The 12,259-nt window shown below is 42.6% G+C and overlaps 1 protein-coding gene across 7 annotated transcripts in view; it reads left to right on the top strand.

Moving 5' to 3' along the window:
• The window catches only part of TM4SF1 (transmembrane 4 L six family member 1), a 226,794-nt gene that overhangs the window by 91,951 nt on the left and 122,584 nt on the right, over positions 1-12,259 (top strand). The window lies entirely within an intron of this gene.

The following is a 12,259-nucleotide window of genomic DNA, read 5'->3' as shown; positions in this document are numbered from 1 at the left end:
AAAAATTAAAGCTCTCAATCTCAATATGTGGTGATGCAAAAACTATTTTTACAATAAAAAGCGTCTTTTAGCGTGCGACAGCCGCCAAACATAAAAACCACCATAAATAGTAAATCAAACCCCCCGTTATCACCCCCTTAGTTAGGGAAAAATAATGAAACTAAAAGAAAATGTATTTACCGTATTTCCATTTTCCCATTAGGGTTAGGGCTAGGGTTAGGGCTCAGATTAGGGTTAGGGGTGTGTTGGGGTTAGGGTTGGAGTTATAATTGGGAGGTTTCCACTGTTTGGGCACATCAGGTGCTCTCCAAATGCAACATGGCGTCTGATCTCAATTCCAGCCTATTCTGCGTTGAAAAAGTCAAATGGTGCTCCTTCCCTTGCAAGCTCTGCCATGCGCCCAAACAGTGTTTTACCCCCACATATAGGGTATCAGCATACTCAGGACAAATTGCAAAACAACTTTTGGGGTCCAATTTCTCCTGTTACCCTTAGGAAAATAAAAAATTGGGGGCAAAAATATAATTTTTGTGGGAAAAAATGATTTTTTTATTTTCACGCCCAGGCGTTATAAACTTCTGTGAAGCACTTGGGGGTTCAAAGTGCTCACCACACATCTAGATAAGTTCCGTGGGGGGTCTAGTTTCCAAAATGGGGTCACTTGTGGGGAGTTTCAATAGTTTAGGTACATCAGGGGCTCTCCAAACGCACATGACACCCGCAGACCAATCCATCAAAGTCTGCATTCCAAAACGTCACTACTTCCCTTCCGAGCCCCGACGTGTGCCCATACAGTAGTTTTCTCCCACATATGAGGTATCAGCGTACTCAGGACAAGTTGGACAACAACTTTTGGGGTCCAATTTCTCCTGTTACCCTTGGGAAAATAAAAAAATTGGAGACTAATTGATCATGTTTGTGGAAAAAATACGATTTTTTTATTTTCATGCCTGGGCATTATAAACTTCTGTGAAGCCCTTGGGGGTTCAAAGTGCTCACCACACATCTAGATAAGTTCCTTAGGGGTCTAGTTTCCAAAATGGGGTCATTTGTGGGGGGTTTCCACTGTTTAGGTACATTAGGGGCTCTCCAAAGGCAACATGACACCCGCAGACCATTCCATCAAAGTCTGCATTCCAAAACGTCACTACTTCCCTTCCGAGCCCCGACGTGTGCCCATACAGTAGTTTTCTCCCACATATGAGGTATCAGCGTACTCAGGACAAATTGGACAACAACTTTTGGTGTCCAATTTCTCCTTGTACCCTTGGGAAAATGAAAAAATTGGTGACTAAAGATCATGTTTGTGGAAAAAATACGATTTTTTTTATTTTCACGCCCGGGCGTTATAAACTTCTGTGAAGCACTGCGGGGTTCAAAGTGCTCACCACACATCCAGATAAGTTCCTTGGGGGGTCTAGTTTCCAAAATGGTGTCATTTGTGGGTGGTTTCTACTGTTTTGGTACATCAGGGGCTTTCCAAAAGCGACATGGTGTCCGATCTCAATTCCAGCCAAAAACGTCAAATGGCGCTGCTTCCCTTCCGAGCTCTGCCATGCACCCAAATAGTGGTTTACCCCCACATGTGGGGTATCAGCGCACTCAGGACAAATTGCACAATATCTTTTAGGGTCCTGTTACCCTTGGAAAAATAAGAATTGAGGGTGAAAAGATCATTTTTTTGGAAAAAATATGATTTTTTAATTGTACGGCTGTATGTTATAAACTTCTGTGAAGCCCTTGGGGGTTCAAAGTTCTCACCACACATCTACATAAGTTCCTTGGGGGGTCTAGTTTCCAAAATGGGGTCACTTGGGGGGGTTTCCACTGTTTAGGTACATCAGGGGCTCTCCAAACGCGACATGGCGTCCGATCTGAATTCCATCCAATTTTGCATTGAAAAAGTCAAACGGCGCTCCTTCCCTGCTGAGGTCTGCCATGCGCCGAAACAGTGGTTCCCCCCCACATATCAGGTATCAGCGTACTCAGGACAAATTGCAAAATAACTTGCCGTCCAATTTCTCCTGTTACCCTTGGTAAAATAAAAAAAATTGAACCTGAAGTATTTTTTATGTGAAAAAAAGTTAAATGTTCATTTTTTTTTAAATATTCAAAAAATTCCTGTGACGCACCTAAAGGGTTAATAAACTTCTTGAATGTGGTTTTGAGCACCTTAAGGGGTGCAGTTTTTTTAGAATGGTGTCACTTTTGGGTATTTTCTATCATATAGACCCCTTAAAGTGGCTTCAAATGTGATGTGGTCCGTAAAAATAAAATGGTGTTGTAAAAATGAGAAATCGCTGGTCAACTTTTAACCCTTATGACTTCCTAACAAAAAAAAATTTTGGTTCCAAAATTGTGCTGATGTAAAGTAAACATGTGGGAAATGTTATTTATTAAGTTTTTTTGTGTGCCGTATCTCTGTGATTTAAGGGCATAAAAATTCAACGTTGGAAAATTGCGAAATTTTCGCCAAATTTCCGTTTTTTTCACAAATAAACGCATGTTGTTTGAATGAAATTTTACCACTAACATGAAGTACAATATGTCACGAGAAAACAGTGTCAGAATCACCGGGATCCATGGAAGCGTTTCAGAGTTATTACCTCATAAAGGGACAGTGGTCAGAATTGTAAAAATTGGCCTGGTCATTAACGTGCAAACCACCCCTTAAGGGGTTAAAGATATCATCAAAATATATCTTGCATAATGGAGGGCAGACCTCCAGAAAATTCCTCCAATCCCAGAGGCCCCTTCTGCTGTTTCCCTGCTTTGTCGCACCCCTGACCGTTCCTTCACATCATTTTGGCTTTGCTTTAATCCTCTGCACAACAGTTGGGGCAATGTGAGCTACGCAGGATACATTGTGAAGAAGCAGTAGCACCTAAAGAGGCTCCTGAGTTAGAGCATATCCATCATTCCAATTCACATTGGCCCCACTTGTAATGCTGCATAGGTCACGTTACAGTGATTGGCTTCAGTGGTCACATGTGGAGTCCCGAGACCAGCGGAGGACACAAGCAGCATTACAAGAGGCTCAGAAAGGTGAGAACACAACACTGAACAGTGCGTGAAAATTCTTACGTGGATGGACTTCACATTTAATTAGTACTGCAGTCATCCGTTCTGAAGATCAGGTGGGGCAGGCATTGAGTCAGATTTTCACTGACCATCCTTTGATATGCCACCACTGGAAAGGGTACGATCAAAGAAATGTCTTTTCCATGTGCTATAAATAAACACCTCACTGACCCATAATGTACATGGGCTATTTTTCACATGCCCCTTAGGTCCATGTAAAATTGCAGCATTTTCTAGTCTGGTCAGACTTACAGACCAGACTAGTGCACGTAAATAGCAAGCAGGTCCTGCTATCATCCTCATTGTGGACATGTCTGCCCTACGTTTTACAATGTCCACCTGATCTTGGTACCGGAAAAACTATTTTAAGCTCATGTATCTAGTGGGACTACTGATGCACTAGTTATTATGTACAGTATATAAATGTACTTTTTGTATGTAATCTCTAGTGTTATAAATAACATTTGACATAGAAGAACAAATGCTCTATAACTGCTTACCATACTCACAATACCTAAGCCAAACTTAACCTTGGCATCCAACCAAATGAGACAAACACACCCATCTTGATTGCTCTGAGAGCAGAAAACCATGGGAATGTATGTGAACACAACATGGCAGCTAAGTGCCATTCAATAATTTCCCTGAAGAATAATTCAAGGTCAGCACTGACCGGGAGGAAAACCACCCTGATTACAGTTTTAGATTGGGTGCAAATCATATGAGTCACAGTTTCACCTACATCTCCAAAATAAACTAATTAGTCACCAGTCATGTCTCTAAATTATAATAAGTACAATTAGGACCTTTTATAGAGCTATACTAAAATCAGTGCTGTAGTATCACATTGCAATGTCGTGAGCACTAGACATAAGGTCCATTTACATTGCACGATTGTCGCGGCCGAGCATTTCTTGAAATACTAATTTCATGCTAACCTTTCGATATAAACAGGCTGCCAGTCAGATGACGAAGGACGTAAACACTCGTTCGTTGGGTGAAATAATCTTTTGGTAGGCTTAAAAGATCGTCATTCTCTGCGATGCATCATCGAGTCTAAACTGGACCTGCACTGATGACAGCAATGGCAGCCACGCTCACTGATCTATTACAGATTCTTAGTTCATTCATTGCACATCTCAAGCACAATCTGCCTGTGTACACAGACTATTCACCCCTTAAAAAAGTAGCTGATTTTTTTTGTTCATTTTTTCCTAACCTTTTTCAAATAGTCTTCACTTTTTATTTTTCTTTCAAAATAGACATATGATTGCTTATTTTTTTACGTGACAAGTCAATTCATGTTGTTTTAAAAGTGTGCAGGAAAATGGGAAAAACATTCCAAGTGTGGTGAAACAGTGGCATTGTTTTTTTTTTAGTGGTTTCAATTTTACGGCATTAATTGTTAGGTAAAAATTACCTGGCAACATGATTCCTCATGACTTTTGATCCCAAACATGCACTTAATGTTCTGAACTTTGTAAAAAAAAAATAAATATATATATTATAGTCTGTTGCCAATTAAGCTTTCAGATTTGGCAGAGGAATCTTAAGAGGCTTCATCATAGAAAATAGCTTTACCCCTGTCTCTGGAGTCCAATCCCAGTACTTCCTGCAAAGTCATTTCCTCTGATGAATGTAAATACTTAAGTCCCCCCCAAAAAAATTGAGAAAAGTATTCAAGGAATGATACCTTTATTGGCTAACCAGAGAACACAGTACCACAATATTGTTTTGTATTGTACATTTCTCTGATGAAGAATGATTTTCCAGAAAAGAAAAAATGAGTTCTGTTCTATGTCATTCCAACAGTAAAGCATCCTGAGACCATTCTTGGGGGGGCTGCTTTTCTTCTAAAGAAAAGAAATCGCTCACACTTTTGCCTACGATCACTGCCATGAATGGAATGTGATCTAAACATCTGCCAAAAGCAACTTCTCCCAAAGATGCAGGAGCAATGTGGTGATGAACAATGCTTTTTCCAGAATGATGGAGGCCATGTCACAAGGCAAAAGTAATAACTCCGTGAACAAAACATTGAAATGTTGGGTCCATTGCGTGGAAACTCCCCAAATCTCAATCCCAGTGAGACGCTTTATTGAGTTCTGAAAAGGCAGGTGGAAAAAAAAAGACAGAAATTGTGATAAACTGGGAGGGCGTGGCTATGTAGCGACGGAGTGAGGACGTACTTCGTGGGAGCTCCTGCCATCCTGAGAGTATCCAGCCAACAGACCCCTGCTTCAGCAACATTTGCTTGTCTTCTGACCCCTCTGGACTCGGGGCCGCTCCTGCGGCTGTGGAGACTTAGGCGGCCGGCGGGGCCTGCACGGGGAGGCGGCCATCTTGGAGGCGCGCGCTCTGCCTGTGAGAGACGCGGTGCCGGGCTCCATCGCTGCTGCGCTGAAGGAGCAGAAGGACGGTGAGCAGACAATCTGACTAATTGTGAGGGACAAGCGGTGTGTGCCCTGAAATCCCTCTCTGGCTGTTGTCTCTGTGGGTTTCTGAGGGTCACTTCCTGGGCTACAGGGGCCCTTGTCTGCCGCTTGGAGCTGGGCTCTGCCTCCCTGTGTGACCCTGCTAGTCTGTACTGCTCCTGGGACCCTGTAGCCACCACCTGATAATTATACTCCGTCCATAACTCTGATTCAGGGGACTCCAGAGTGCACTGTTTCTGATATCTGGCTGTGCCCTATTGCTACTAAAATGAGTTGTTCCAAGGGGTCTGGTACAGCGGCTGAAAGGCTAAAGGAATATGCCAGAGTAGACCATGCTGAAGGCTCAAGATCTATTAAAAATAATCCCTCACAGGCTCATCGTAAGATCCGCCCCTCTGAGGGTGGGGAGGAGTGCGAGCAGGAGGAATTAACCCTTAAGCAGGCGTCTGAACAACTCATGCAGGCCATCTCCTTGACCAGGACGTCTCTGTCTGGGAAGATAGAGGACGTGTACACCGAGGTGGGACGCCTCCGACAAGATATGCAAGCCATGAAGGGCCGCATTACGGAGGTGGAAACGCGGGTATCCCAGGTAGAAGACACCATCACACCCATGGAAGCTAAACTAACGAAAGTGGCAGGCTCCATGAACGCGTGGAGGCAAAAAGCAGATGACCTGGAGAATAGAATGCGTCGGAATAATATCCGAATTATTGGTCTACCGGAGCATTCGGAAGTGCAACACCCAGAGCAATTCCTAGAAGATTGGCTTAAAACCACTTTGGGCGACGAATTCTCCCCAATCTTTGCGGTGGAATGGGCTTACAGAGTCCCTACTAGGCCTCTTCCTCCTGGAGCCCCACCTAGCCCTTTTCTAGCGCATCTCCTCAACTGCAGTGATAGAGACGTGGCTCTACATCTGGCGTGGCAAAAGAGTCCCATCAAGTTCAACAATGCCACGATCTCGGTTTTCCCAGATTTCTCTATGGAACTCCAGAAACAAAAGGCGCAGTTTACGGAGGTCAAAAGACATCTACGGGAGAGGAATGTTGTGTACTCGATGATTTACCCGGCCCGTCTCCGGGTGGTCCACGAGGGTTCTACTTTGTTTTTTACGGACCCAGCGGAGGCGGCGGAGTGGCTGCGGTCTCACAGGTGGTCTGCTGCAAAAGAATCCTAATGTCTCTATTGCTAGTTGGTATTTTTCTATTAATCGGCTGATTGGAGCTCTACTCGAAAGCGTCCAGGTTACCAACAATACCGGACACTGGGCTCAGTGATGGTATCCCCTTGTTTGCTTTGTGATGGGAGTACAGGACTCTGCTCCCGCGTTGTTTGTTGTTTTTTCACTTTTTTTTTTTTTTTACCGTTGTGGTTTTTTGTATTTTTTAGGTAGTAATCGCAGTCGACAACAATTTCTGTCTCTAGGTGATGTCTCTAAATTTTGCCCGGGTAATACTATGCACCATGTTCAGCGGAGTAAAACATGGGGTCGGAGTTAATATGTATGACATGGAATGTGAGGGGTATAAAAACTCCTCGAAAAAAGATCAAGGTTTTCTCACAGGTCAGACATTATCGCCCTCACATTGTGGCCTTGGTGGAGACGCACCTGACTAGGGATACAGCGCAGTGCGTGCAGAAGCCCTGGGTACAATGGTCTGCCCATACATTCCATACCAGCTACTCGAGAGGGGTCTCGCTGTTGGTACATAAAGACGTCAGATGGGAAGCGAGGGAGACTAGGAGGGATCCTGTGGGTCGTTTTATTTTCGTCCATGCATTGATAAACACCAGGAAATATGTGGTCTTATGTATTTATAATCCCCCTCCGGCTCGTATATCCATTCTGCAGAAGGCAATGAGTTTTGCCCTTAATTACCCAGACGCAGATGTTATTTGTATGGGAGACTTTAATATGGTCATGAACAACTACGTTGATAAATTGAGGTTGGATAATGGAGCGGCTGGGGGGTCCTTTCCACCGACTACAACCCCGTTGTCATCATTTATGGGGGGTGGCGGGTGGTTGGATTTGTTCAGGGTGCATCACCCTGAGTTAAGGGAGCATACCTGCCACTCATCCACTAAACTCTCTCTATCATGCATAGACTATATATTCTCTTCTAGTGGTCTGGCAATGTGGGTGGCTGATATAGAACATGGAAGTAGGGGATCTCAGATCATAGTTTGGTCATCCATAAACTCAAATATGGGCAAGTAAACAATGGGATAGTTGGAAGTTGAATCCTTTCTGGTTAAAACTGATGGGGTCTCCGGACAGAACGATTGATCAGTTGAATTGCTTCATCGCGTCCCATCCGGAACCTCAAGATATTAATTTACTTTGGGATGCCCTTAAGGCATACCTGAGGGGCTGTTTGTCCTCCACAATTTCTTATATTAAGCGGGCAACCTCAAGAAAGGATGACGAGGTGGAGCAACGACTGAAAGACGCAGAGGCAACATATATATCTAACCAAACCAGCGGGAACAAGATTGAGTGGTTGGCTGCCCAGAGGTTATATACTCAACATGTGGATACTAAATCCAAGCGCAACCTATTCTCCACCCGTCAGTCCTACTTCGAATTGGGGAACGGGACATGCAAATTCTTGGCCTATCTGGTTCACCAACATAGCACCTCTAATATGATATTACAGATTCGCAGAGTGGACGGTACATTGGTGTCTTCGACCGAGGAGATTCTTGGCTGTTTTCAGGACTACTATAGGTCACTATATGAATCTAAAAATGACTTTGACACTTTGGGGTGTTTAGACTATTTGTCAGATATATCATTCCCCACATTAGATTCTGAGCAGCGGGCCCTTATGGACGCTGTGTTCACCGCAGAGGAGATAGATAATGCTATGAGAGAAATGGCTTCTGGGAAGGCCCCTGGACCTGATGGGTTCCCTATTGAATTATATAGGAAGTACCGGGATATATTGACGCCACTTTTGGTGAAAGTATTTCGGGGAATATGGGAAGGGAATTCTATGCCTGAGTCCTTTTATGAGGCTAACATCATAGTGCTTAGGAAAGAGGGGAAAGGACCCTTTGGAATGTGGATCCTATCGTCCCATTTCGTTAGTAAATGTGGACTATAAAATTTTCACCAAGATTCTAGCTACCAGACTGAATTCAATTATATTGAACCTCATACATCCAGATCAAACGGGCTTTATCCCTGGTAAAAGTACTTCCATTAACATCAGAAGAATCCAGTCAATAGTCCAATATACAGTTGTGGCCAAAAGTATTAACACCCCTGCAATTTTGTCAGATAATACTCAGTTTCTTCCCGAAAATGATTGCAAACACAAATTCTTTGGTATTATTATCTTCATTTAATTTGTCTTAAATGAAAAAAACACAAAAGAGAATGAAGCAAAAAGCAAAACATTGATCATTTCACACAAAACTCCAAAAATGGGCCAGTCAAACGTATTGGCACCCTCAGCCTAATACTTGGTTGCACAACCTTTATCCAAAATAACTGCGACCAATCACTTCCGGTAACCATCAATGAGTTTCTTACAATGCTCTGCTGGAATTTTAGACCATTCTTCTTTGGCAAACTGCTCCAGGTCCCTGATATTAGAAGGGTGCCTTCTCCAAACTGCCATTTTTAGATCTCTCCGCAGGTGTTCTATGGGATTCAGGTCTGGACCCATTGCTGGCCACCTTAGAAGTCTCCAGTGCTTTCTCTCAAACCATTTTCTAGTGCTTTTTGAAGTGTGCTTTGGGTCATTGTCCTGCTGGAAGACCCATGACCTCTGAGGGAGACCCAGCTTTCTCACACTGGGCCCTACATTATGCTGCAAAATTTGTTGGTAGTCTTCAGACTTCATAATGCCATGCACACTGTCAAGGAGTCCAGTTCCAGAGGCAGCAAAGCAACCCCAAAACTTCAGGGAACCTCCGCCATGTTTGACTGTAGGGACCGTTTTTTTTTCTTTGAATGCCTAATTTTTTCTCCTGTAAACTCTATGTTGATGCCTTTGCCCAAAAAGCTCTACTTTTGTCTCATCTGACCAGAGAACATTCTTCCAAAACGTTTTAGGCTTTTTCAGGTAAGTTTTGGCAAACTCCAGCCTGGCTTTTTTATGTCTCGGGGTAAGAAGTGGGGTCTTCCTGGGTCTCCTACCATACAGTCCCTTTTCATTCAGACGCCGACGGATAGTACAGGTTGACACTGTTGTACCCTCGGACTGCAATGCAGCTTGAACTTGTTTGGATGTTAGTCGAGGTTCTTTATCCAACATCTTGCGTTGAAATCTCTTGACAATAAAGACATCAGAAAGTAACATGTAAGAACCGTTTCAGGAGTGATGGCCTGCTCACAGGCTTAATCAATACACGTTGGTGTAGGGAAATGTTCACACCATAAGGGTATGGCACACGTTAGGTATTTGTTGCATTTTTGTTTCGTTTTTTCCCCACTCAGTTTTACCCCAGAAGTAATGCATTTCCTAGTACCAGCAAACTGAATAAGATTCCAGAGATCTCGAGCACATGTTGCTTGTTTTTTCCTTGCACGTGAGAAGCCATTCCATGCCTGCAGCATGTCAGTTCTTTCAGCGTTTTTGTAGCGTTTAGCACCCATTCTAATGCATGGAAAAGAAATGAATCAAAAACGCAAGTAAAAAAACCTCAAACGTGCATATTTTACACTGGATCTTTCTTGCCAAGTGACACGTTTTGGTGTAGAAATGTCTGTAGTAGATACTTAACATGTGAACACTCCCCAAGTTATTAGCAAAGTATTTCTTCTCTTTTCCTGCAGCTCTTGTATTCGTTATTAAAGCTTTCAGAGGTAAATGATTAACCGAGACACTATCACACTATATGGTGACAGACTATGGATAAAAATATCCTTAAAAAGGGAATTCTCCTACTGTTATCTATAGACCTTTAGCATGTAGTACAGCCATGGTTGTCTAATCTATGGGGTATTCTATTCTCTGATAAGTATAGATTATCCGAAAACTACAATAAAGATAAAATGTCACAGGAAGAATGTTGCAGTCATCAGAACTGGCGAAATGTTCACACGACACATTGTACAAGAAAAGCGGGCTTTATAGCAATACATACGTGGTCGAAATTGTTGGTACCCCTCGTTTAATAACAGAAAAATCCACAGTGGTGACAGAAATAACTTGAATCTGACAAAAGCAATAATAAATCAAAAATATATGAGAATGAACAAATGAAAGTCAGATATTGCTTTTCAACCATGCTTCCACAGAATTTAAAAGAAAAATAAAACTCATGAAATAGGCCTGCACAGAAATGATAGTACCCCTGAAAATAATGTGACAAAAGGGACATGTTAAATCAAGGTGTGTCTACTAATTAGCATCACAGGTGTCTACAATCTTGGAATCAGTGAGTGTGAGGGCTACAAATACTCACTGTGCTGTTTGGAGACATGGTGTGTATCACACTCAACATGGACCAGAGGAAGCGAAGGAAAGAGTTGTCTCAGGAGATTAGAAACAAAATTATAGACAAACATTTTGAAGGTGAAAGTTGTAAGACCATCTCCAAACAGCTCAGCTTGATGTTCCTGTGACTACAATTGCACATAATATTCAGAAACTTAAGCTCCATGGGACTATAGCCAACCTCCCTGGTCGTGGCCAGGCCGCATGAGGAAAATTGATGACAAATCAAAGAGATGGATAATACGAATGGTAACAAAAGAGCCCAGAAAAACTTCTAAACAGACTAAAGGTGAACATCAAGCTCAAGGAACATCAGTGTAAGATCGCACCCTCCGTTGTTGTATGAGCCAAAGTGGACTTCATGGGAGACGACCAAGGAAGACACCATTGTTGAAAAAAATCATAAAAAAGCCAAACTTGAATTTGCCAAACTACATGTTGACAAGCCACAAAGCTTCTGGGAGAATGTCATATGGACAGATGAGACAAAAATGGAACTTTTTGGCAAGGCACATCAGCTCTATGATCACAGATGGAAAAATGAAGCATATCACGAAAAGAACACTGTCCCTACTGTGAAACATGGAGGAGGCTCTGTTACGTTCTGAGGCTGCTTTACTGCATCTGGCACAGGGTGTCTAGAATCTGTGCAGGGTACAATGAAATCTCAAGACTATCGAGGGATTCTAGATAGAAATCTGCTGCCCAGTGTCAGAAAGCTTGGTCTCGGTCACAGGTCATGGGTCTTGCAACATCTTGTTGATCCAAAACACACCCCTAAAAACAACCAAGAATGGCTAAGAGGAAAACATTGGACTATTCTGAAGTAACCTTCTATGAGCACTGACCTAAATCCTATTGAGCATCTTTGGAAAGAGCTGAAACATGCCGTCTGGAAAAGGCAGACTTCAAACACAAGACAACTGGAGCATTTTCCTCTTAAAAGTGGGCCAAAATACCTGTCGAGAGGTGCAGAAGTCTCATTGACAGTTACAGAAATCGTTTGATTGCAGTGATTGCCACAAAAGATTGTGCAACAAAATATTACGTTATGGTACCATCATTTCTGTCCAGGCCTATTTCATGAGTTTTTTTTTGTTTTTTTTTTAATTCTGTGGAAGCATGGTTGAAAAGCCATGTCTGACATTCATTTGATCGTTTTCATAGATTTTTTATTTATTATTACTTTTGTCAGATTCAAGCTATTTTTGTCACCATTGTGGGTTTTTCTGTCATTAAACGAGGGGTACCAACAATTTTGAACACGTTTGTATATAGAATTGTATA

This window comes from Dendrobates tinctorius, unplaced genomic scaffold, assembly GCF_039654945.1.
Source record: "Dendrobates tinctorius isolate UK_male_01 unplaced genomic scaffold, ASM3965494v1 ptg000069l, whole genome shotgun sequence".
Taxonomy (NCBI): Eukaryota; Metazoa; Chordata; class Amphibia; order Anura; family Dendrobatidae; genus Dendrobates; species Dendrobates tinctorius.
The sequence above is the reverse complement of the archived record's forward strand: the minus strand, read 5'-3'. Positions and strand labels throughout refer to the sequence as shown.